The sequence below is a fragment of the Pinus tabuliformis genome, chromosome Q (assembly GCF_031772625.1).
Source record: "Pinus tabuliformis cultivar Carrire ecotype Pingquan chromosome Q, CPIR1, whole genome shotgun sequence".
NCBI lineage: Eukaryota > Viridiplantae > Streptophyta > Pinopsida > Pinales > Pinaceae > Pinus > Pinus tabuliformis.
The window spans coordinates 1132240397-1132264141 of record NC_142296.1 but is presented as its reverse complement, the minus strand read 5'-3'; the positions used below and the strand labels follow the sequence as shown (position 1 = coordinate 1132264141).

The 23745-nt window shown below is 39.7% G+C and overlaps 1 protein-coding gene across 4 annotated transcripts in view; it reads left to right on the top strand.

Annotated features, from left to right (window-relative positions):
* LOC149223534 (methionine aminopeptidase 1A-like) overlaps positions 1 to 23745 on the top strand; it is a 205231-nt gene that overhangs the window by 112159 nt on the left and 69327 nt on the right. The gene's annotated exons all lie outside the window — the stretch shown is intronic.

The window sequence follows — 23745 nt, the reverse complement described above, 5'->3', positions numbered from 1 at the left end:
AAAATATTTAATGGTTTTTGACTTTGAAGTAGCCTTGGTATTGCCACATCGCTACTGTTGTTGGCTGTAATATCTAGACTGATTGATCTGCTTTGTTCACTTGTAGACATCAATGATATTTTCTTATCTGATCCATTAATCTGTTAGAACCATCAATATGTTTTGTGTGCCACCATGAAGAGAACAAGGACTATTATGTAATTTTAGGGGTCTCTGTGTTATAGTTAGATGGACTGTGAGTGACTTTTGTGTCATTATTTTCTGAGACATACAAAAATAGGGGGTCTTCTTTTCTCTTTGTCTGAGCCCTTTAGTGAATTTCAAATTCCTTTGTTGTTCTTTTGGTTCTTTAATCATAAAATGTGTGTAGAAATTTCTCATTTCCCACCCCGGTTTTCAGTTTCTCCTTATTTCTCCCATATAGTTAAATGCCCTTTCCCATAACCATACATTTAACAAGTTGGAAAAAATAAATTTGCTGAAAACACAAATTCTGGAAATTTTACAGAATGCTGGAAATTGCAGAAATAAAAATCAGCAGTAATAAACAGCGATTAAAACAAATTTAAACACTGAGATTTTTGGTCAATGTGACCCTAGAAAAACCCCCTACAACTCTTGGGAAAAATCAGTTTGAGAGCTCTTCTTTATTTCTGGAAAATGCCTTTTTACAGTAAGAGAAATATTCAGCGAAAATCAGCAAGCAAACTTTTACAACTTCTCTCAGCCTTGCTGAAAATCCTCCCTGCTGAAACTCCGCTGTACAGACTTGCTGAAACTCAGCCTTGCTGAAACTCCGCCCTGCTGAAACTCTGCCCTGCTGAAACTCCGTTGTACAGACTTGCTGAAACTCCGCCCTGTTGAAACTCCGCTGTACAGACTTGCTGAAACTCCGCCCTGCTGAAACTCCGCTGCTGAAACTCCGCTCTGCTGAAACTCCGCTGTTGAAACTCCGCTCTGCTGAAACTCCGCTGCTGAAACTCCGCAGCTCACTGTCCAGAAATCTCCCTTGCTCTCTTGCTCTCCTTCTCTCAATCTGCTCATGAAAGAATTAATGACCTTTTCCTCCTTTAATCTAACCCCAAGTGACTTTTGGGTGATCCCTAAATCCAATGGCTGAAATAGATTGAGATCTAAGGCTGAGATTAAATGCTCATTTAAATCTCACTTTTTATTTTTTAATTCACCTCACTTTAATAAAGACCCACTTAGTCATTTATTTCCAAAGTCACTTTTCCTTTCTAATTTTTCATTGACTTTATAAAAGTCACTTTAAAATTAGACTTAGTAACTTTATCACTTAAAGTCACTTTTAAATTAGATTTAACTTTATAAAATTATAAAGTCACTTTAGGAGAAAAATTAAATTCTGTTGGACACTTTTCCTTAGGCCAAAGATCAAAGCCTAAGGGAACCACCTGTCCTCCGGTACCAAATTTCAACACTCCCTCTTACCGAGGAAGGTGTTCCTCACCACACCCATCTTGTCTCTGAAGTAGACATGCTTGCCCCGTGGTAAGGCTTTGGTAAGAATATCTGCAACCTGCTCATCAGTGGAAATATACTCAAGCTTCACAGCTCCCTTCTGAACATAGTCTCTGATGAAATGATATCTGATCCCGATATGCTTTGACCTGTCATGAAATACTGGATTCTCCGTGAGTTTAATGCAACTGTGATTATCACAGTAAATCACTGAAGGTCTCAACGGCTGACCAAATAAGCCAAACAACATCTTGCGAAGCCAGATAGCCTCACAACTAGCTACACTGGCTGCCATATACTCTGCTTCCGCTGAACTCAGTGCTACTGACTGCTGCTTCCAGCTGAACCATGACATTACTACTGAACCCAACCCAAAACAACACCCTGAAGTGCTCTTCCTATCAGAAGCACAACCTGCCCAATCAGAATCAGTGTATCCTGCCAATCTCACTCCATCTCCCTGCATGTAGTCCAAACCATAATCCACTGTCCCCTGCAAGTACCGCAAAATGTGTTTTGCAGCCACCCAGTGAACCTTCCTAGGCTCACACATAAACTGACTCATCGTGTTGACTGCAAAACAGATATCTGGTCTAGTGTTGACCAAATACATCAAGGAACCAATCAGCTGCCTGTACAATGTGGGATCCACCAACTCGGAATCCGAAGCATGAAGCTTCTTCCAGTTGGTGATCATCGGTGTCGACATGGGTCTACAATCCTCCATGTGGAATCTGCTAAGGATGTCCATAATATACTTCCCTTGCCCCAGGAAGAAATGCCCCTCCTCCTGCCACACCTCCAAGCCCAAAAAGTAATGCATCAAGTCGATGTCCTTCATCTCAAACTCCGTCGCAAGATCTCTCTTGCAGTGCTCTATGAGTCTCTCTGCACCTGTAATGAACAAGTCATCCACATACAGCACCAGAATGAGAGGCTCCTCACCAATCACAATAAAGTAAAGGTTCAGATTTGCCTCACTCTTTGTGAAACCCATCCCCTGCAAATATGTATCTATCTTGGAGTACCAAGCTCTGGGAGCTTGCTTTAGGCCATAAAGGGCCTTCTTCAGTCTGCACACATGGGACTCCTTCCCATGCACCTCAAAGCCCTGTGGCTGCTCAATGTACACCTCCTCCTGTATGAAGCCATTGAGAAATGTAGTCTTCACATCCATCTGGTGGATCTTCCAACCCATCTCTGCTGCTATCGATATAATGGAGCGGATTGAAGTATATCGAGCCACAGGAGCGAAGGTCTCCTCATAATCAACTCCCTCTACTTGGGAGAACCCTCTAGCCACAAACCTCGCTTTGAATTTCTCAATGCTGCCATCTGCAGCATGCTTTACCTTGTAAAGCCATCTGGAAGTAACCACGGATTTGCCCTCAGGCCTCGGCACCACCTCCCAAACATCATTCTTCATGATAGAAGAATACTCCTCTTGCATGGCCTCTCTCCAGACCTGCTGGCTAGCTGCCTCCTCATAGCTAGAAGGCTTAGAGTCAAGGACGCTGGTAACCATCGCCATATAGCTACAAAACCTCTCAGGTGGTCTACTCTCTCTGACCGGCCTCTTCGGCTCAGCAACAGATGAGACATCTCTCAAGGTGTCCTGAAGCCACTTGGGCTTCCTCTTCCCTGAGCGCACTTCTCCCACCGGAGAATGAAACTCCTCCTCCTCATCATCATCAGGAGCCTGAACTCCTGACTGTCTGTCTGCTGTCCTCCTGCCTGCACCTGAACCTGTAGAAGCTGAGGTACTGTGTGAACTGTCCATCAGTGGACTCCCTAGTGAACTGCTCTGCATGCTGCCCAGAGCACCACCCCTCTGGCTCGGTGAGCCACTGCTCACTGACGGACCTGACATCCTTGTAGATGTACCTCCTGATCCTCCTGATCCCTGCCCACTGGATCCCTACGACTGACTCAACTGCTGCTGAGGGTCTGGCTGATCCAGATACTCTAACTCCTGTGACCTCCTAAAGGCCCTGTCCTCCTCGAACTTCACATCCCCTCTGACAACAACTCTCCTCTGTGCAGGAATGTAAATCCGAAAGGCCTTTGAGGTCTCACTGTAGCCCACAAAGATACCCTTCTCTGCGGTGGGCTCTAGTTTGGTCCTCTTCTCCTTGGGTATATAGGAGTATGTAATGCATCCAAAGATATGAAGATGACCAATATCAGGTTTCTTCCCAGAGAAAGCCTCCTCCGGAGTCATGTGCCCCAAGGCACGATGCGGACTCCTGTTCTGCAAGTAAACAGCTGTGTTGCAGGCCTCTGCCCACAAGAACAATGGCAACCCCTGATCATGTAACATGGCTTTGGCAGCCCCTATGATGGATCTGTGCTTCCTCTCTGCAACCCCGTTCTGCTGGGGGTTGTAAGGAACAATGAACTCCCTCCTAATGCCTACCTCCGCACAATAGTCAACAAACTCTCCAAGGGTGTACTCTCCTCCATTGTCCGACCTCAGGGACCTGATCTTTCGACCTGTCTGTGTCTCCACAAGAGCTCTGAACTCCTGAAACCGCTTGAAGACCTCACTCTTGGTCTTCAAAAAATAAATCCAGGTCCTCCTGGAGTGATCATCAATGAATAAAACATAGTACTCATATCCACTCAAGGAAACATGAGACATCCGACCGCTCACATCGGCATGAATCAAATCAAGTATCCCAGTCGCTCTGCTGTCACTGCTGGGAAAAGGGGATTTGGCAAACTTGCCCATCGCACAACCTCTGCAAGTATCAAAGTGATCAGTACTGAAATCTGGCACACTTGTAGTGATCTCCCGCAATGTCCTCAAGGCTCCATGATACATATGTCCCATCCTGCGGTGCCAAATCTCACACAGCTCAGAACTGCTAGCTCTGCTGTCGGTACTACTGCTCATTGCCAAAAGGGGCTGGAATGCAAACTTGTACACCTTTGCATGGCGTACACCTATCACTCTAGCTGAATCAGCTGGAGTGCCCCTGGGATACATCAACCCCTGTCCTCCCTTGAACAGTACCTCATATCCTCTGTCCTCCAAAGCTGAGACGGATATGAGGTTCTTCCTCATCCCTGGCACATAAAGAACATCTGACACTTTCAAGGGAGGTTTGGACTCCCTCTAAAATGTCAGTGTCCCCACCTCGACTGCTCTAACAACTCTGTCATCACCGAGTACTACCTCTATATTAGTGCCACTCTCTGAAAGCTCTGAGAAGTACTCACGGACTCCTGTCATGTGACGTGAAGCCCCACTGTCCACATACCAGATACCTGAAGATGCTCCGCTAATCGAGGGAAAAGCATGCTCCCTCTAAACCTGTGTGGCAGGTGATCCTGCACTAGAAGACTCACACGTAGTGAATGCAAACTCCCGGTCAAAACGACCTGCAAAGTCCTCAATCTCTGCTGAAGCTGCCACGTCCTGGTTCTTCCCCTTCTTTTTCTTCTCCGGACACACAACTGCATAGTGTCCCATATTTTGACAATTCCAACACTTCACCTTGGAATAGTCCTTCTGTGTGTTCCCTTGTTTACCTTTACCTTTGCCTTTGCCCCCACCATTGCTTGTGGAAGCCTGCTTTTTCCCTTTGCCTTTCTTGCCTCCTGCCACCAGTGCTACATCCTCATCCTGCTCAATTGGCTTGGCTGCCCCAAGCTGACCTTTCCTGATCTCTGTCTGAATGCAATCATCCCAAAACCTCTCCCATGTGGGAAGGGTCTCATGTGCACAAACCCCATCAGCAAAGTTCAACCATGAACGGGGGAGGCCATTCACTGCAATCCGCACCAACTCAGTGGGTGGAATGGCCTCTCCAATCGCTGCCAACTCATCTCTCACATTAGTAATCTTTGTGAGATATCCAGTGGCACTATCATTACCCATCTTAATGTTCTTCAGCTTCTCCTTCAGGACCATCTTCCGGTTCTCATTGGTACTTTGGTAGAGATTGGACAATGCTGTCCACATTTCATGGGCATTGCTCTTTCCTCTCACATGAGGAATGCAATGGTCTTTGATTCCGTCTAGAATCAGCCTTTTATCCTTGTTGTTTTTTTTATTATAAGCTGTCAACTGAGTAGCATCAGTAGGCACAACAACAGGGTTCTGTGTGGTATGCACCATGATATCTCAGACTTCTGCCTCTTCAAAGATACTCTGCATTCTCTCATTCCAAACGCTGTAATTTGTATGCCCATCCAACCTATCCTCCACCTTCAATCCCAATGACATCCTGCTGTCCTAAAACTGAAAAATAGCACTGCTGTAGTAAAGATAAAACTGCTGTTTATGAAAAAATCAGCTTGCTGGAATTTTCTGAGTGAAAAATCAGTAGCTGTAATTTTTCCTTTTGTTGTCCCAAACTGTCCTTCAGCACTCAAGCTCTAATACCATGTAGAAATTTCTCATTTCCCACCTCGGTTTTCAGTTTCTCCTTATTTCTCCCATATAATTAAATGCCCTTTCCCATAACCATACATTTAACACGCTGGAAAAAATAAATTTGCTGAAAACACAAATTCTGGAAATTTTACAGAATGTTGGAAATTGCAGAAATAAAAATCAGCAGTAATAAACAGTCATTAAAACACATTTAAACACTGAGATTTTTGGTCAATGTGACCCTGGAAAAACCCCCTACAACTCTTGGGGAAAACCAGTTTGAGAGCTCTTCTTTATTTCTAGAAAATGCCTTTTTACAGTAAGAGAAATATTCAACAAAAATCAGCAAGCAAACTTTTACAACTTATCTCAGCCTTGCTGAAACTCCGCCCTGCTGAAACTCCGCTGTACAGACTTGCTGAAACTCAGCCTTGCTGAAACTTCGCCCTGCTGAAACTCCGCTGTACAGACTTGCTGAAACTCAGCCTTGCTGAAACTCCGCCCTGCTGAAACTCCACTGTACAGACTTGCTGAAACTCAGCCTTGCTGAAACTCTGCCCTGCTGAAACTCCGCTGTACAGACTTGCTGAAACTCCACCCTGCTGAAACTCCGCTCTGCTGAAACTCCGCTTCTGAAACTCCGCTCTGCTAAAACTCCGCTCTGCTAAAACTCCGCTGCTGAAACTTCGCAGCGCACTGTCCAGAAATCTCCCTCGCTCTCTTGCTCTCCTTCTCTCAATCTGCTCATGAAAGAATTAATGACCTTTTCCTCCTTTAATCTAACCCCAAGTGACTTTTGGGTGATCCCTAAATCCAATCGCTGAAATAGATTGAGATCTAAGGCTGAGATTAAATGCTCATTTAAATCTCACTTTTTATTTTTTAATTCACCCCACTTTAATAAAGACCCACTTAGTCATTTATTTCCAAAGTCACTTTTCCTTTCTAATTTTTCATTGACTTTATAAAAGTCACTTTAAAACTTAGTCATTTATTTCCAAAGTCACTTTTCCTTTCTAATTTTTCATTGACTTTATAAAAGTCACTTTAAAATTAGACTTAGTGACTTTATCATTTAAAGTCACTTTTAAATTAGATTTAACTTTATAAAATTATAAAGTCATTTTAGGAGAAAAATTAAATTCTTTTGGACACTTTTTCCTAGGCCAAAGATCAAAGCCTAAGGGAACCACCTGTCCTCCGGTACCAAATTTCAACAATGTGAAACGATTTTATTGATGAGGGCTGTTGTCTTGTAGGTTACACACTGCCAAGAATCAAATATAGACGTGAACACAGGAAAGGAAATAAAATTATATTAATGTCCACAAATGATCAAAATAGGTCGATGTGATTCAAAAGAGCAGGGAGTAATGGAAACAATAGGAGTGTGTAATGAATCTCCTAATCAACCATTCAAACAGAATGTACACAAGATATTGGGTAACTAGGGAACTTTGAAGTAGGCAATATAAGATGGAACCCAAGGAGAGAAACCATGGAAAATAAATTTCAAAACAGTTGTGTAGAAATAGGAAAATAGAACAAACAACTTCCTCTAACAAGGTGGGGAGGCCCAAGCTTCAATGTGCCCCAATGTTGGAACAAAGGGAGCATGTGGACCCTAAGCAAAGTTTTCTCTTCCATATGGTATTGTGAGGGTGAATATCACAAAATGGAACCGAGCAAAATACATATCGAAACCAAAAATCATAAATATTTACGTTGTAAATGTCCTCTAAAGACCAAAAATAATCACACTATAGTCTACCATCAAATCCGTCTACCATCAAATCCGACTACAAAATCATCTAAATCTAGATCCTCTACATTCTTTGCATGGGTATGTTTGACATCTTGACTTGATGATCTTGAAGGTCCAACACCAATGTCCATACTTTGTGGCAGCTGAATTATTGCAAATCTTCTAGAATAAGCCCATCCATGATTGGGTTAAATCCTCTGGGATAGCTGCAAGGATTCTGTTTTTAGTTTTAGATTTAGATTTTTTAGAGGGATGGGAATGAATTGATATGAAACTGGTCAAATTAATCGATTTTCACCTGTTCTCGACAAAGCCGGTGCAAACTAGTTTGAATCATTGGTTTACATGGAAACCTACAAACCTAAGTCACTTGACACATCCCCCCTGGTGGTTCGTATCCTTCGTGTTGGACACGATACGATGATGAAACCTGCCCAACACAAATTTGACTCGTGTCCGAGATGGGGCATGTGCCAAAATCGTGTCCCAATTTTTTGAGACGTGTCCTCAAAAAAGGGACCATGCACATTGCAAAAAGCTGGTTTTGGGTCGATTTTGCTCATTGTTGTTTGCTGTTTTGGAGCTGTAGGAGTGTGTGAGCAACTAACAAAGGAGGAAGATGAGTTTTGGAGGAGATTCAAGGTGCAGGTAAGTGGATTTCCCTTCCAATTTTTTTAGTTTTGCTACAACAGTCTGCCAATTCGTTTTTGTTTACATGCACAACCTTACAACAATCCATTTTTCTTTATATTCACAACAATCATGGCTCAATCGAGGGCAGCATGAAAGGGGCAAAAGAAGGGGAGGATTACCTCTATTGATAATGCCCCCTCTTTCAATTTCATTAGGGTCTGCCAGTATTCCATCTGTTGGAAGTGGGGCTGCAACAATAGCTTCAAATGTTGAGAGAAACATCATTTTAGCAAGACAGCAGGCTCAAGAACTGAAATATCCCTTGTAGAAGTATGCTACAAGACATTGAGGGCTAGGGAGCAAGTTAAATAGAGGAGGCGATGTTCTTTGGACACACAACTCTTTCAACCATCAATTCAAGAGCACCTATTTTTGTGTGAAAGGGCATTTGTTGGGCACATATTGTGGAATTGGAGTATGTATAAGAATGAGTTCATGTAATAGGAAAGAACTAGAAAGAGAGGCCAATGTTGGTCTGGAAATGGTGGTTGCAACATCTAAGAAAAACAAGAATGGGGATCCCCTTGCATTCTTGAGGAAAAACAATTATCCATTTGGGAGTTCTAGTGGGAGTGCAGGTCAAGCGGCAAAAGTGAGGGCACTTGATCCAATGGACAAGATATTTTAGCAAGAGAGGCGAGAAGAGATTGATCTTACCATTACCTTTTTTTTCCTGTCTCAACTTCATATCATTTAATATTGCACGATCACCTTTATTTATTGAGATGCGTCAAGATCTAGCTTAAGGGGCTTCACTGCGGTATGTGCCTCTTGGTTTAGAGAAGCTTAGAACCACATTGCTGGTTAAGGCAAAGGAGGTGGATAAAATGCTTGAGGTATGCTACAAGACATTGAGGGCTAGGGAGCAAGTTAAAGAGAGGAGGCGATGTTCTTTGGACACACAACTCTTGCAACCATCAATTCAAGAGCACCTATTTTTGTGTGAAAGGGCATTTGTTGGGCACATATTGTGGAATTGGAGTATGTATAAGAGTGAGTTCATGTAATAGGAAAGAACTAGAAAGAGAGGCCAATGTTGGTCTGGCAATGGTGGCTGCAACATCTAAGAAAAACAAGAATGAGGATCCCCTTGCATTCTTGAGGAAAAACAATTATCCATTTGGGAGTTCTAGTGGGAGTGTAGGTCAAGCGACAAAAATGAGGGCACTTGATCCAATGGACAAGATATTTTAGCAAGAGAGGCAAGAAGAGATTGATCTTACCGTTGCCTTTTTTTTCCTATCTCAACTTCATATCATTTAATATTGCACGATCACCTTTATTTATTCAAATGCGTTAAGCTCTAGCTTAAGGGGCTTCACTGGGGTATGTGCTTCTTGGTTTAGAGAAGCGTAGAACCACATTGTTGGTCAAGGCAAAGGAGGTGGATAAAGTGCTTGAGCCTATTAAATCAACATGGCCAACATCTGGGGTTAGTATTCTTTCTGATGGATGGACAAATGCAACATGGCACTGTTATGAATATAATTCATAACAAGTGACATAAATAAAATTAATGTAAATATTAAATAATCAAATATTAGTTATGTTAAATAGTCATTAAGTTAAGTGAAAAGGCATATCTAAAAGACATGCCCAGTCACGAAAGGACACCTGCTTAGGTATATATAGGCGGGTCCTCATTGTAAACATTCATCACTTATACATTTTATATTAATAAATTATTATTATTAAATACCTCTTGTGTATTTTTATATGGGTTTGGGCAATAGTGTTTAGCAGGCATTGACCAAATTGGAGATTAATGAGCCAGTGATAGCGCCTGCCACTTTTGATGATGGTGATACTCTTGAGGGGTCATCCTCCACACCAGCATATGCAGAGATTACATTGGATACAAAAGAGGAGGATGCAAAAGAGAGCAGTGGTGGTAGTGATGTTGATTTTGATGTTGATGAGTTATAGCCTATGAGATTATTCCATCTCGGTCTATGGTTCTAGTATCTTAAACTACCATGTTTAATATTTGCTCTTTGCCATTTGCATTCTAACTTAGTATCTATGACTCAGTATCTATGTAATACATTTTGATTTTGATGACTTAATGAGAAAACTACAGTTTATGGTTAATTTCTTGTGTTTGTCAATTTATTGTCATTGATGTAGTAGTAAGTACTAGTTGTATCATTGATGAATCATGATTGTATGCATAATGTATGATTGAATTTGTATCATCATCATGTACATGTTTTAGTTTCTAAATTGAATGTGAATATATATATATAATGTGTCAGCTGTGTCATGTTTCAGGGGATCGCTCTGTCATGTATTGGATACTCGTATTTTTGTGTCCTTCGTGTCCCCGTGTTAGGTGAATTAGCTACAAATTGATTGGAACTGGCTTATTACACTGAGTTTGATAACATAGGGTTAGTCTAAGAGATTACCTATAATGTCTTGACTCTCACCTAGTTTCTTCTAACATCCAAGGTTCAATGGCTCTGAGAGGAGGAGAGAAACTTAGTATGCACTCCTTCATGTGAGATTTGTGTTTAAAGAAGGAAGGAACAAAGATCTACCCCACACAGATAAAAAAAAGTTAAAGAGTGAGCTTGCCTATGATCTATTTTGTAGGTGCATTTACTCTAATTAATGCACCACACTATGCAGTGATTGTACTCTTTACTTGTGTTCCTAGTGGTCATTACAATTATTTATTATTCACTTGTCGTGGGTTATTATAACCAACATTGGTGGGTAGTGTGTAGGTTTGTGGTCCCTTGTTTTATGGGTTTGGTTGAGACTAATCTCAATTACACTCCTTTATATTTAACACTTTTCTTTAGTTGTAAATGATCGTATGAGATTTTCTTATTTCTTTTATTGGTATCAAGAATATTTGCCAAATTTCATGTTTTGGGTTGTTCATGTGTTCATTGTGTGTTTTAATTTCCTTATAGACCTAGCACATGACAATCCGTTGACCTAGCAGATTATATATCTACTGAATGAATTGCACAACTAGATTCTTAACTTAAATCAACAAAAGAAAAAACATAACCAATCTCACAAAAAATTGAAACAACAGATTCTGCCCAATCATATTAGTTCATCATAAATTGATTTAGAACCTACTTGAGCTCCCATCCTTGGATAATGGTCCAATTGAGAAAATACAAATACAACAACTGTACTTGATCCCGCTGATCAAGCCTTGGCTAATTTGGATCCCCTTGCTGCCCCCTTTCCTTGGGTCCAACACACTAAAGTATTAAACCCCTCTTTGAGATGCCACTCTCAATCTTGTGTTGTTATGTGATGTGTCTTCTCCTTTCCCTTAGCCTTGCTTTTGTAACATTTCGTCGACCTAAATCCCTAACCTTAATCTCCAAAGAAATTGACGGCTGAGATTAGATCTCACTTCACTTGAGATCAAGGGTTGAGATTAAAACATAATGGCTAAAGTATTTTACTTTACTTTTTTTAACGTTTCTTTAGCTCAATAATCCAACACAATAATTATGTTCGTTTTCTAAGTTAGACTTAGGCTAAGTTAAAAATGCAACTTGCTCACATTAGAGCAAGTGTCCAAGGATGTTAGGATATTCCGACACAGGAAATAATTAAGTACAACTTGGTCTAGTGTATAGTTAGGTAAAGTGTGTTTCTTTAGTATGTACTTTTTGTAACTTACAATCTGACGGTCAAGATATGTTCTAGACATGAAGTGATCCGGCGGTTCATTCTCTCCTTGGTATTACTGACACTTGATCCGTGGCTTAATATCTGATTGGTCCATGATCTCTATTTAAAGAGCATGGAGGGTCATTTGTTAGGTGACCATTCATGAGAGAAGCTTATGTAAATTTTCTTTAAATAAATTGCTTGAAGTGGCCGCGTTGGCTCAGGCTGTGGTCTGTTTCCCTCTTTTGAGGGTTTTAACCACGTCAAGAATACTGTGTACCGATCTATGATCTGTTTGTGAGCAGTGTCCTTTGGTGTTCTATCTAAGGAACTTACCCTGTAAATTCCTACGAAGGAGACTTTGGGCGACTTTTGCATGTCTAGACACTTAGGCCTATGTAGAAGTACCCACCTGAGCTACAAACATCAACAATGTGAATATTGGAGGCTCTCCTTCCCTAATAGTTGTAGCCATTCTAAACTGTTGCATGGTATTGAAGCTATGGGATTGGGTTTGCTGACTCTGCCCAACCATGACTGCTTGTGTTGAAGCTCTTTGTGGAGATCAAATTATTTTGACCCATCTTATGGGGACATGAAGAGTTGTTGATTGCTGAGTTTTGTTTTGAAAAAAGTATGATTTGAACTTCAGCTTGATTACATGGCATTTCAGGTTTGGTATTTTGCACATTTGATCTTATGCATATTATTTCAGGTTTGGTATTTTGCACATTTGATCTTATGCATATTATTGTTTGTTTTAGATCAAGGGTTTCAAAGCAAACTAGGGTTTTCTGCCATTGAGTTGTTACAATATTTTTTTGCCCTATAATCTATGCATCTTTTCTTTAGGGATGAAAATTTTCAGTGTTTTTTTAGCTATTTGTTTAAGCTAAAACAATGATTTTTTCTATGTCATTTTCCTAATTTTCTCTTTGATGAATTTTGATGTTGTTTTGTTGTTACATGATCTATATATAGACAAAGATTCAAATTTTGCAAGAAACTTGAACATTTACAAACTATTGATATATCTTGATTCATACATGATAGAAATTCAAGCATACAACTAGTTACTAGTTATAGATCAATGTTGATCAATTGACAATCATACAATTAGACCCATAAATTATAGTTTTGTCATTGATGTGGGTGGCATCTCAACTCGATCATCATCATAAATAAGAGCATTCTTTAATTTCTCTTAAATCAATACCTTTTCCTCAATAATATCCTCCTTTGGATTGTTGTTGCAACTTTTCTAGATTTTATCGATCTTTGACTCCTCACAGTAATGAGATACCAATCACATGTTGTAATGCACATCAACGAAGCTTTTTGACCGGTTCACATTCGATTTGTGTATTTTGACATTATGGATGAAACTGTAAGTGCTCCAACCCCTTTGTACGGAAGAAATTCTCACCACCAATGAGAGCAATTGCCCTACCAAATGTTGTAGCTGTTGGGCAACATACCATCCGAGAGAAGTTGGCTTCCCTTGATCTCTATAGGTATGGTTGGTCCCAAAGGCACCATCGTTAGTGGTTTGGTTGGCTCTTTATGGTATCACGCTCCTCATTAGGGACCGATTTGTCTAATGCATGCATATAACTAGCTTGAACCTTTGGATATTGGCGTGGTTTTCTCTTCACCCTACTACTAGGTGTTGGTGGTGAAAGCCATGATATATGATAGTATTTTAGTGTAAGCACATATGCTAAGGTATGTAGTTGAATATGTAGTATTTCCTATTGTTTTTCCACCTCTATATGAATATGATTATACAATTTCACATCTCCATGCTGAAAAATATCCTTAATATTGCCTAGCATGGTGTCCATTTGCTCATATACCTCCCCAATGTTTGATTGATCTAAATATGCAAATCAAATCATGTTATAAATTGGTTTGGGGAATTGCAAAAAATACCTAATCTATGAATAAAAATGATTGTCAAGAATAGTCTCCTTTGCTACATTAGCACCATTTCTATTAGTGCGGAAGTCATCCCATGCATCACACATCAACATAACACCCAAAGCTTGTCTCATCCTCAATAGGCACGTAAAGGTGAGGAAATAACTACCAAATCTAGTCTTTGTAATATTAAGTAGTTGCAACCTATAGTGTCATCAAAGTAATTGACCCTTGTATTCTAGGTGACGAATTTGATTAGTTTCTCCCCTCTCTTATACAAGTCATTACTCTATCCATATTCTTATGCTTGACAATATCATGCATCAAAAAGTTCAATGTCTGCACCAAACACTTAGACCAAAGGACGTGTGGATGAACCTACTCAATGATTTTTCCTACTCCCTTACAATTTGCTACATTACCAATGATTACTTGAATCACATTAGAATGGCCAACATTATTAATGGTTTTTAGTAGGACGTCTAAAATGGTTTGAGTAGATGAAGTGAATGATGATGAGTGTTGTGTTTGCAAGAAACACTGCACCATTAGTAGAAATGCCAAGGACCTTGAGCAAATGTTGGTTTTGTAACGTTTGTCCCACTGTTAGATACAATGAGTTTCATAGAGTGCCCACTAATTTGTAAACCATGCTAGAGCTCTTTGAATATTTGTCGCCATTGCCTAGTAACACAGTTCTAGTTTTTTTCATACTTTGGGCCCTTGTATCCATTGGAGGCTTTGTTGATGGCCTAAGTCACTTGTCATGGAAAAACATTGAATGTACAACACAAGCATAAAGAGGCCACACCACTTGTACATCTACATCATCCTTACCACAATATTAAGGAAATCTACTATTGTTCTTCTAGATTGACCCCTTGCATGACCTAAGGTTCTAGTAGCATGAAGGGATGTAGATATGTTGCCACCACATCTAGGTGATGCTTTTTCATACATGGGGCCCTTGTATCCTTTGAAGGCTTTGTTGATGCCCTAAACCACATATCATGGCAAAACATTGAATGTTGCACCACAAGCATAATGAGGTTACACCACTTGTACATCTACATCATCCCTACCACAATATTAAGGAAATTTGTTATTGTTCTTCTAAATCCATCCCTTGCGTGACCTAAGGTTTAAGTAGCACGAGGGGATGTAGATGTGTTTCTAGCAGATCTAGGTGATGCAACAGTTCGAAGCTTTTGTTTTTTACTGTACATTCTTTGTGTCGCTTCCTCTATGTTGATGTATTTTGTCTTTCTTCCTTTGATACCTTAGGGTGAATTGAGATCCTAATGACCCCCTTTATACTCATCACATTCTTCAGTTCCCCCCAAAGTTGTCACCTCACATGCGTATATGAATTGATATAAGGTTTTTCTTGATGACGATCATGATGATATAAAAATTTAATGGTTTTTATCCCTTCGTCAAGTTTTTTCACAAACCTCCACAAGGGTGACAATGAAGTTTTTCCACCTTCATCTCGTCCCAACCTTTCTTCATCTTCATATAATGGGTCACTATGAGTAGGACCACTATCTTCTTCTTCCGTCTCATATCTATTCCCATCAAGACCATGAGAATAAAAAATGGAACCATAAACCACAAGATCATTTTCCTAAAGTCTTACATCAATAACTTGTAATCAAATGAGGGAGAAGAAGGAATGAGAAAAGGTAGGAGAACTGGGGAAATCCACAAACAAACAATACGAGGATATGCAAAAATCTACAAAGAATGGGATTTAGACTTACCCCATTAGCTCTCTAACTATTTCAACTGTAGGTGGCAAGCTTTGTTATTTCCCTGAAACTCTCACAAATCTACCTTCCTCTAAACCTTGCAAGAAGACCAAGTTACCCACTCTAAGCTCAAGAAAACGAAGATGAAAGTAATGAGGAAAAGAGTGGAGAAGAAGCTCTTATGTTTCTCTTTTCAGTTTCTTCTAAACCTTAAACCTCCCTTAGGTCCCTCCTTGAATAAAATGGTAAAAAAAATATTTTTCCTAGTCCACGAGAGTGTCTAGGTGCCTCAGGGAGTGTTTAGGGAGCATCACCCTCCCCATAGTGGTAGGGAGTGACCTAAGGAGCTTCAAAGCATTCTCCCTCAACGCTATCGCTTAGAACATGGTTTGAAGGTGGGAGTGGTTCTCGCGAAGATGCTTGTGGTAACATTGGTCTCAACTAGCCAAGGCTTGCAAATTATTGACTAAATGGACAAGTAGAGGTCCCTGTTACCCACCCAAGGAGGTGACCCCTAGGAGAACTTTTCTCCTATTCTATTTAGCTTGGCAACCAACAACCATATGTGATCTATAGATAACTAGCCTTAAAGACCCTCCATATGTGATCTGGTTACTACTTTATGACATCTAGCTTGCTTATCAAATGACAACGAGGTATCAATTATAAGGTATGTTAACCGTGCTTGTAATCAAGTGCTTTCATTTAATGTTTAAGAGCATATTATTATGTGTCACAGATTGAATTGGATGATTGAGCACTTTTTGTTGTATCCATGTTCTCATTCTTCACTTTGGCAGTTATCCTTTGCCCCTAGTCCAGTGTGACCTTCTTTGACAACTTTCTTTCCATTGTCCAGGAAGGGCACACCTATGAGGCACTGATTGATGTTGCGTGGCCATGGTGATCCATACTTATCACTTTCCATCTTCCCTTGGTTGCATGTTTCAATCTTTGGGTTGATTGTTATCTATCATCAGTATTGGTTCCCTGATTTCCTCATTCTTGAGTAGGGGCCCAAAAACTTTTCCCTAAGAGGTTGATGTAGCAGAACGAAAAGAAAAAGGATGAGCCATAATGATAAAATGGAAAATATTGGCTGGAATAATTGCATGGAAAAAAGCCAAGCTTGAGCTCTACCCTCCTCATTAGCCCTCAACTACTTCTAGGCAAATGCATGAGCAAAGCCAAAATAAAAGGAACTTTGATACCATCTTTGAAGGGTAATTCATGCATAAATAAAGCTTGTAGCCCAAGCTATGCAATGAAAAGAAAATCATTAAAGAAAAAGGCACTTAAGAGGGATGGTAAAAATAGGTTGAGAAAAGGGGTAACTTAGGTCCCACGATTGCTCTTTCTTCACATTATAGTGCTAAAAAATGATAGTATTTCATAACAGGCATATAATGGTGGCATCCTCCATGAAGTAGACCCCTACCATACTGTTGAGAAATTTAGGGTAGCTAGATTAGGTGATTTCTCTTGCTTTGATAATTGCTTGTGATGTATTTTTACTTAACTTGATTAGCTTCCTCTTACACTTGATTATTATTATTAGTGTTCTTTATCATCAAACAACTACCAAACAATAAAATCAAAGAGAAAATAGGTCACAAGATGTAGGCGGTCAGCCAGGGCCAAAGCCACTTCAACTGAGAGGAAAACCCACAAGAATTCTTCTCTTTTTATAGAACTTCAATTGATGAATTCCAAGACCTATGACCCTTGACCAAGACCCTCCAAGATCAAGTCAAACCAAGATTCCATCAACTTCGGCAATTTCGACTTGCCCAACAGATTCTTCTGGATATTCAACTTGCTCAACACATTCTTTTGCAACTTCTATATGCCTAGCAAACTCTTCTGCAACTTCGACCTGCCTAGCAAATTCTTTTGCAACTTCGACCTGCCCAGCAAATTCTTTTGCAACTTCGACCTGCCCAACAAATTCTTCTGTCCAACAAATTCTTCTGCCCAACAAATTCTTCTTCCCAACAAATGGAGAAACCCTAACATGAGAGGGAGAGAGGCCCAAAAACTTCGATCTAGTTCTTCTCCTTCCTTTGTTGCCTTCCTCCAGCTTCTATCTTGAGAAGATCGAACTTGCTTGAGTGAGAGTGTGTCTTCTAAATGAGGCCGAGGTCTTCTTTATATAAGCTTCACATAGGATTGAATTGCTTTCTTTAGGCAGACTAAAAGTTTCCTTAGGCCGACTTGAACTTTGTGCCATGACGAGGTCTTGGAGGGTCTTTTGACTTGATTATGACTCAATAAATTTTTCTTTACAATATGTAACATGCCCAAATGGGTCATTCATACATGACAATGACTCAATGACTTTATAACAAACCTAGAAGCACTCAATGGGTGCTTGACCTATAAAATAAATTCTCTTGAGCATGAAACCCATGCCTCAAGACTTACAATAATAAATTTATTTTCTTTTCATTAAATACATAAAATCATAATTACACGTCATTATGAAGACCAAACCTAGTTACATATTTCAACACATACCATTGTTCACTTGCACTTGCTAATTGATGGGTTGAGTCAGGAACTGTTCCTCCCATATTTAAGCATGGTAACTTGTTTACAATCTCTAAGCGAGAAAGACATTTGAAGGTGATGCTTGTGTGAAGTTCACTTGTGGCTTTTGCATTAAATATGGTCCACTGTGATATTTTATGGTTTCTCTATCTGTGATGATTATCTCACTTGATTTTGAGGGTATATTTCAGATTTCTTCTCTCATGTATAGTTGTTATCTCTTGAGGGATTAATTGAGACTTATCCAACACATCAAAGAGCACGTTTGACAACCAACCCCACTTGTTGACCCTTTAGGGCACCATAGTTAGGATGTTGACCATTTTGAGAAGAGTGTTGAGTTTGGGATTGATATAGCATTGATGATGACCACCTCTTCTCCCTCTAGAGGCTAACACACTGCTCATTGAAGCTAGGATGTTGCCAAGAAAGATAATGTACCGTAGAGACCACAGTGTTGAATTTTTTGTAGCTATGGTTGGTATTCAAGTTGGCCCTAAAAAGAAAATGAAAAGAAGAAAATTTAAAATTTAAAATTGAATTTATTTTGCCTCCAAAAGTCAAGTTGACTCCTCCAAAAGGTCAAGTCTATCCAACATGTAGACACACCAATTCAGGCTCATTTTTATGACTATATATACCCTAGTTTTAAAAACCAGTTCAGTAGAAACGAAAATTGGTCAAAACGACCGGTTAGCTTCCTAGGATATCAAACTGGTCCATTAAATCTGATTGGTTGGTTGGTCAGGGTCGACTGGGTACCAAATCAACTGATTTTCGTACCAAACTGGCCAGTTCAGCGGGTTTGGTATTAACCGACCGATTTTTGTAAAATACCAGTCAGTTAGGAAGCCACATGGTTGGGCATGTTCATGGGACTCCAAGGTGGTTTTTTTAGCAAACCATGGTAGGTTCCCTTCTAAACCTGCCCTCCTAAGCTTATAAAAAGATGCCTATGATCCTATTTGCCTCACACATTTGATTTCTAGTGTTTGTGTGCATATGAGAGCTTGGACATTTCTACAATAACGTTGAGTTTTGTAGCAACAACAACATGTTTGGATGTTCTTTGTGATCTTGGAGCTAGTTTGGAGCTGTTTAGTGGAGTTGGAGGTGTTGATCCCAATGCAAATCTGGTAGTTGAACCAAGCATTGAAGGATGCGAATCAACAAGACCAAGCATGGCACATGGTGACTCATGAAGGAAGTAATAGTCGTGCAGCTCGACGAAGTCGTGCTTCTAGTTCTGCTAGGCCTAGTGTTGTTGCTCATGCTACTACTAGTACTGTTGTTGAGGTTGGAGAGGAGTTTAAGGAGTCCTCAAACTCTGAGTTAGACGATGTTTATGTAGCTCCTGTTGAAGATCCCATGTGTAGTAATGATGATGAGTTTGATGAGGATTGATATAGCATTGATGATGACCACCTATTCTCCCTCTAGAGGCTAAAACATTGTTCAGTGAAGCTATGATGTTGCAAAGAAAGATAATGTACCGTAGAGACCATAGTGTTGAATTTATTGTAGCTATGGTTGGTATTCAAGTTGGCCCTAAAAAGAAAATGAAAAGAAGAAAATTTAAAATTTAAAAGTGAATTTATTTTGCCTCCAAAAAGTCAAGTTGACTCCTCCAAAAGGTAAAGTCTGCCCAACATGTAGACACACCAATTCAGGCTCATTTTTATGACTAGATATACCCTAGTTTTAAAAACCGGTTTGGTAGAAACGAAAATTGGTCAAAACGACCGGTTAACTCCCTAAGATATCAAACTGGTCCATTAAATCTGATTGGTCAGTTGGTCAGGATCGACTGGGTACGAAATTCGCTGATTTTGGTACCAAACTGGCCAGTTCAGCCGGTTTGGTACTTGACCGGCCGATTTTTGTAAAATACCAGTCAGTTAGGAAGCCACATGGTTGGGCATGTTCATGGGACTCCCAGGTGGTTTTTTTAGCAAACCATGGTAGGCTCCCTTCTAAACCTGCCCCCCTAAGCTTATAAAAAGATGCCTATGCTCCTATTTGCCTCACACATTTGATTTCTAGTGTTTGTGTGTATATGAGAGCTTGGACATTTCTATAATAACATTGAGTTTTGCAGCAACAACATGTTTGGAGGTTCTTTGTGATCTTGGAGCTAGTTTGGAGCTGTTTAGTGGAGTTGGAGGCGTTGAACCCAATGCAAATTTGGTAGTTGAACCAAGAACTGAAGGATGTGAATCAACAAGACCAAGCATGGCACATGGTGTCTCATGAAGGAAGCAATAGTCGTGCAGCTCGACGAACTCGTGCTTCTAGTTCTGCTAGGCCTAGTGTTATTGTTCATGCTACTACTAGTACTGTTGTTGAGGTTGGATAGGAGTTTAAGGAGTCCTCAAACTCTGAGCTAGATGATGTTTATGTAGCTCCTGTTGATGATCCCATGTGTAGTAGTGATGATGAGTTTGATGAGTGATCATGTCGATAAGTGATTTTAGTAGGCTAGTCACCATTTGTCTTCCTCTATGGACATCAATTTGAGTGAATGGACATCAATTTGGATCATTCAATGGACAATATATTCTTTTGTTTATCCATATGAAGGGGAGAGAGACATAGTAGACCGAAGTTTGACCTCCCATCTGATCTATTTTCTGTTGACTTCACACATGTGGGCAGAGGACTGAAATTCTGGGCAATAAGATGAGTTTTTGGGTAGCAAACTGAAGTTCTGTGTAGAAGGCCGAAATTCTGAGCAGTAGGCCTGAATTCTGAGGAAGGTGCAGGAGGCTGAAATTTCAGGAGGCAGAAATTTATCAGTTGTTCAACAGGCTGAAATTTCTCAATTTGACTAGGTTTGACCTGGGCTTGTTTACTGGACAATTTGACTTTATTTGCCTGAAAATATCAAATTGTATCTCTTGTTGAATTGAATAATTTCTCTGAGAAAAGGTTGTTGGGTTTTTCCCTAGTTAGGGTTTTCCTAGGGTAAAATTTTGTGTCTCTTGTGTTTGGTTGTCTCTTTATGATCCTATTGTCATTATTGTTTCTAATGTTGAGATATATGTAATTACTCAATAATGAGTGTGAACATGAAGGATTAAATTAATAAATCACTGGAAGTAATTATTAGATTAGGTGGTCTTGAAAATCAACACACAGGATGCCCCCAAACTAGCCTTGCACCTTCTTGATGGATGTTGCCATGTTCCTAGACCAATTTGATGATGATAATGATGACTTAAGATTCCTCAGGAAGGGATAGTAGACCTTTCTTTATGATGATGTCATTCCCTAGCCTTGTGACGTCGCCATCATGAGGCCTAGACTAATGATGCGAGATTAGTTTATGGTGATATCTTGATGAGGAGGCTTTTGCTGGATGATTGGACACCTTGTTGACAAGGAGATGGCTTTGAGTGAGGAGCGCTTATGTGACCCATCCTTGGAATCTTTTGATGGAGATCTTCACTTTTAGAGAATGGCGTCACCCTTGGAGGCCTTTTTACTCACACTTGTGTGTTAAAAAAAGGCTAATTGTTATGTTTTATAATTGAGAGGGCTATATTTTAGGTTGCCTTGTGGCCTACATAACTTGTAAACCTTAGCTATTTTTTGCTCTAAATCGACATGGTTGCCCTTGATTTAGGAGGATCATTGTCACACACACTCATTTATTTCTCTTGTGAGAGAGTGTGCACTAAAGGATAATGAATTATCTTGGGGATAATAAAATTTCTTGAAGGATATTCTTTTGGATTGATGAAGTGATGCAATGGTGAATTGTGTTATTTTTATTATGAGTATCTTCTTCCATTTTGCAATGTTGTAGATTTGTGATTTCTGTGAAGTTTTCATGATATGTTGAATATTTCATGGCTCTAAAATCACCTTTGCAAGATTTGTCACCCAATATCCATCAAGGAAACTTAGAACAACATTCCTTGACCTTGTATCTCCTATTAATTGAAAATTGCTAGGGTTTGATTGAGAGGCTTCCTCCTTACTCACTCCAACCAAGGTCTTGCACCTTTGACCTCACCCCTTGTTTGACTTCATATACCTATGATTGGTAAGGCACTAGTCCCTATGTGTCAATCTTATAAATTTTTTATCTTTTCCTTTTTCATGGTAAACTAGGGTTAGGTCTTGTATCTCTTAAATTGAATAAAGAAAAATAATATTTTTGTGCATTTTCAGTTATAATTCTAGTGCTGATGTCTAGGGTTTCATAGTTGTTTTGTGCACTTTAGTTGTTGAAAATTTGGTTTGATCTTTTCCCTTGTTTACCCTTTTAATAGCGTTTGATACTTTATTGTTTGTCATTAGTTGTGGGCTATTTTTATTATTGCTGTCATAAATTTTGCATGTTGTAAATTGCCTTTATTTTAAAGCCCTATTTATAATGACAATCGTTTAATTAAGGTAGCATGTGTTTGGAATTTATTTGAGCATCTCTAGGACTTATCTTAGCTCTTTAGACTTCGGCATAGGTTCTTTGAACTTGCTACCTCGTTTCACTTGAAGCCCTACCTTAATGAATATATTTCCAGGGCATCTAATTAGCAGGTTTATTAGAGGGTATCTAACCCGAGAGTCCTTGGGTTACTTAATCTTCAAGAATTGTTGGGGAAGGCTCCCTTGTGGGAATAATATCCATCCACATAATAGTAGGGCAATAACCACTAAGGTGACAATAGTGGCTAATCTCATTGTTGCCGTTATCTTGGATTGCCTAGTGAGGTTTTTGCACTAGGTTGCCAGATTTTGTGGTAACAGTTATTGTGGCCAACTCTAAGTCAAGAGCCTTACACAAACCCTCGTGCATAGACAAAGAGGGAGTAAACAACCCTTCACCTTAGAAAGTACACATTAAGGGAACTTGGGAATTTGCAACACTTGCTAATCAACTAGATGCTAAACCTTATTTGAGCTAGAACAATGGGTTGCAGTGTTGTATATCATTGGAAAAGACCTTCATGCACTCGTGGGAAATACATAAGAGCATGTTGCGATCATGTGAAGACATGGTGGAAACTTTATAGACACCCTTTCTTTTGATCATTAGGCATTTGGATGGAAGAGTCAATTATAGCTTTGTCGACTACTTTCTTTAGTTTGGTGGTGGTGTAGATTTGATCATCTATGTCCAAAGATGCCAAGTTTGTTGGGTAGAGTAGAGTGTTCCTATTCAACAATATTTCCTTAAATTTGTGCACACCTTACAACCATTGTTGTTGAATTGGTATTGGCATGTAAACATGTAGTAGCATACATGTAATTAGGTGGAACTATGCAAAAAGTTCTGCCATACTTTTTGACTCTTGGTTGAAGGAAACGGATTTGGTGAAGTCTTGCAGTGCATTCAATGTTTCTTGTAGATAGCTCACATATAGTGTCTAATCATTGTTTTTTTTTAACTTGTAATAACATCTAACCATAGGTTTTGCAGAGGAAGGTTTTGTTGAGGAAGTACCCATAAAGGATACTTATGCAAGAAATGTTCCCATAGATAACTTTTGCATGGATGTTGCTTTTTGTTTGAAAATATGGAGACTTGAAACTTATAAATGATTTTC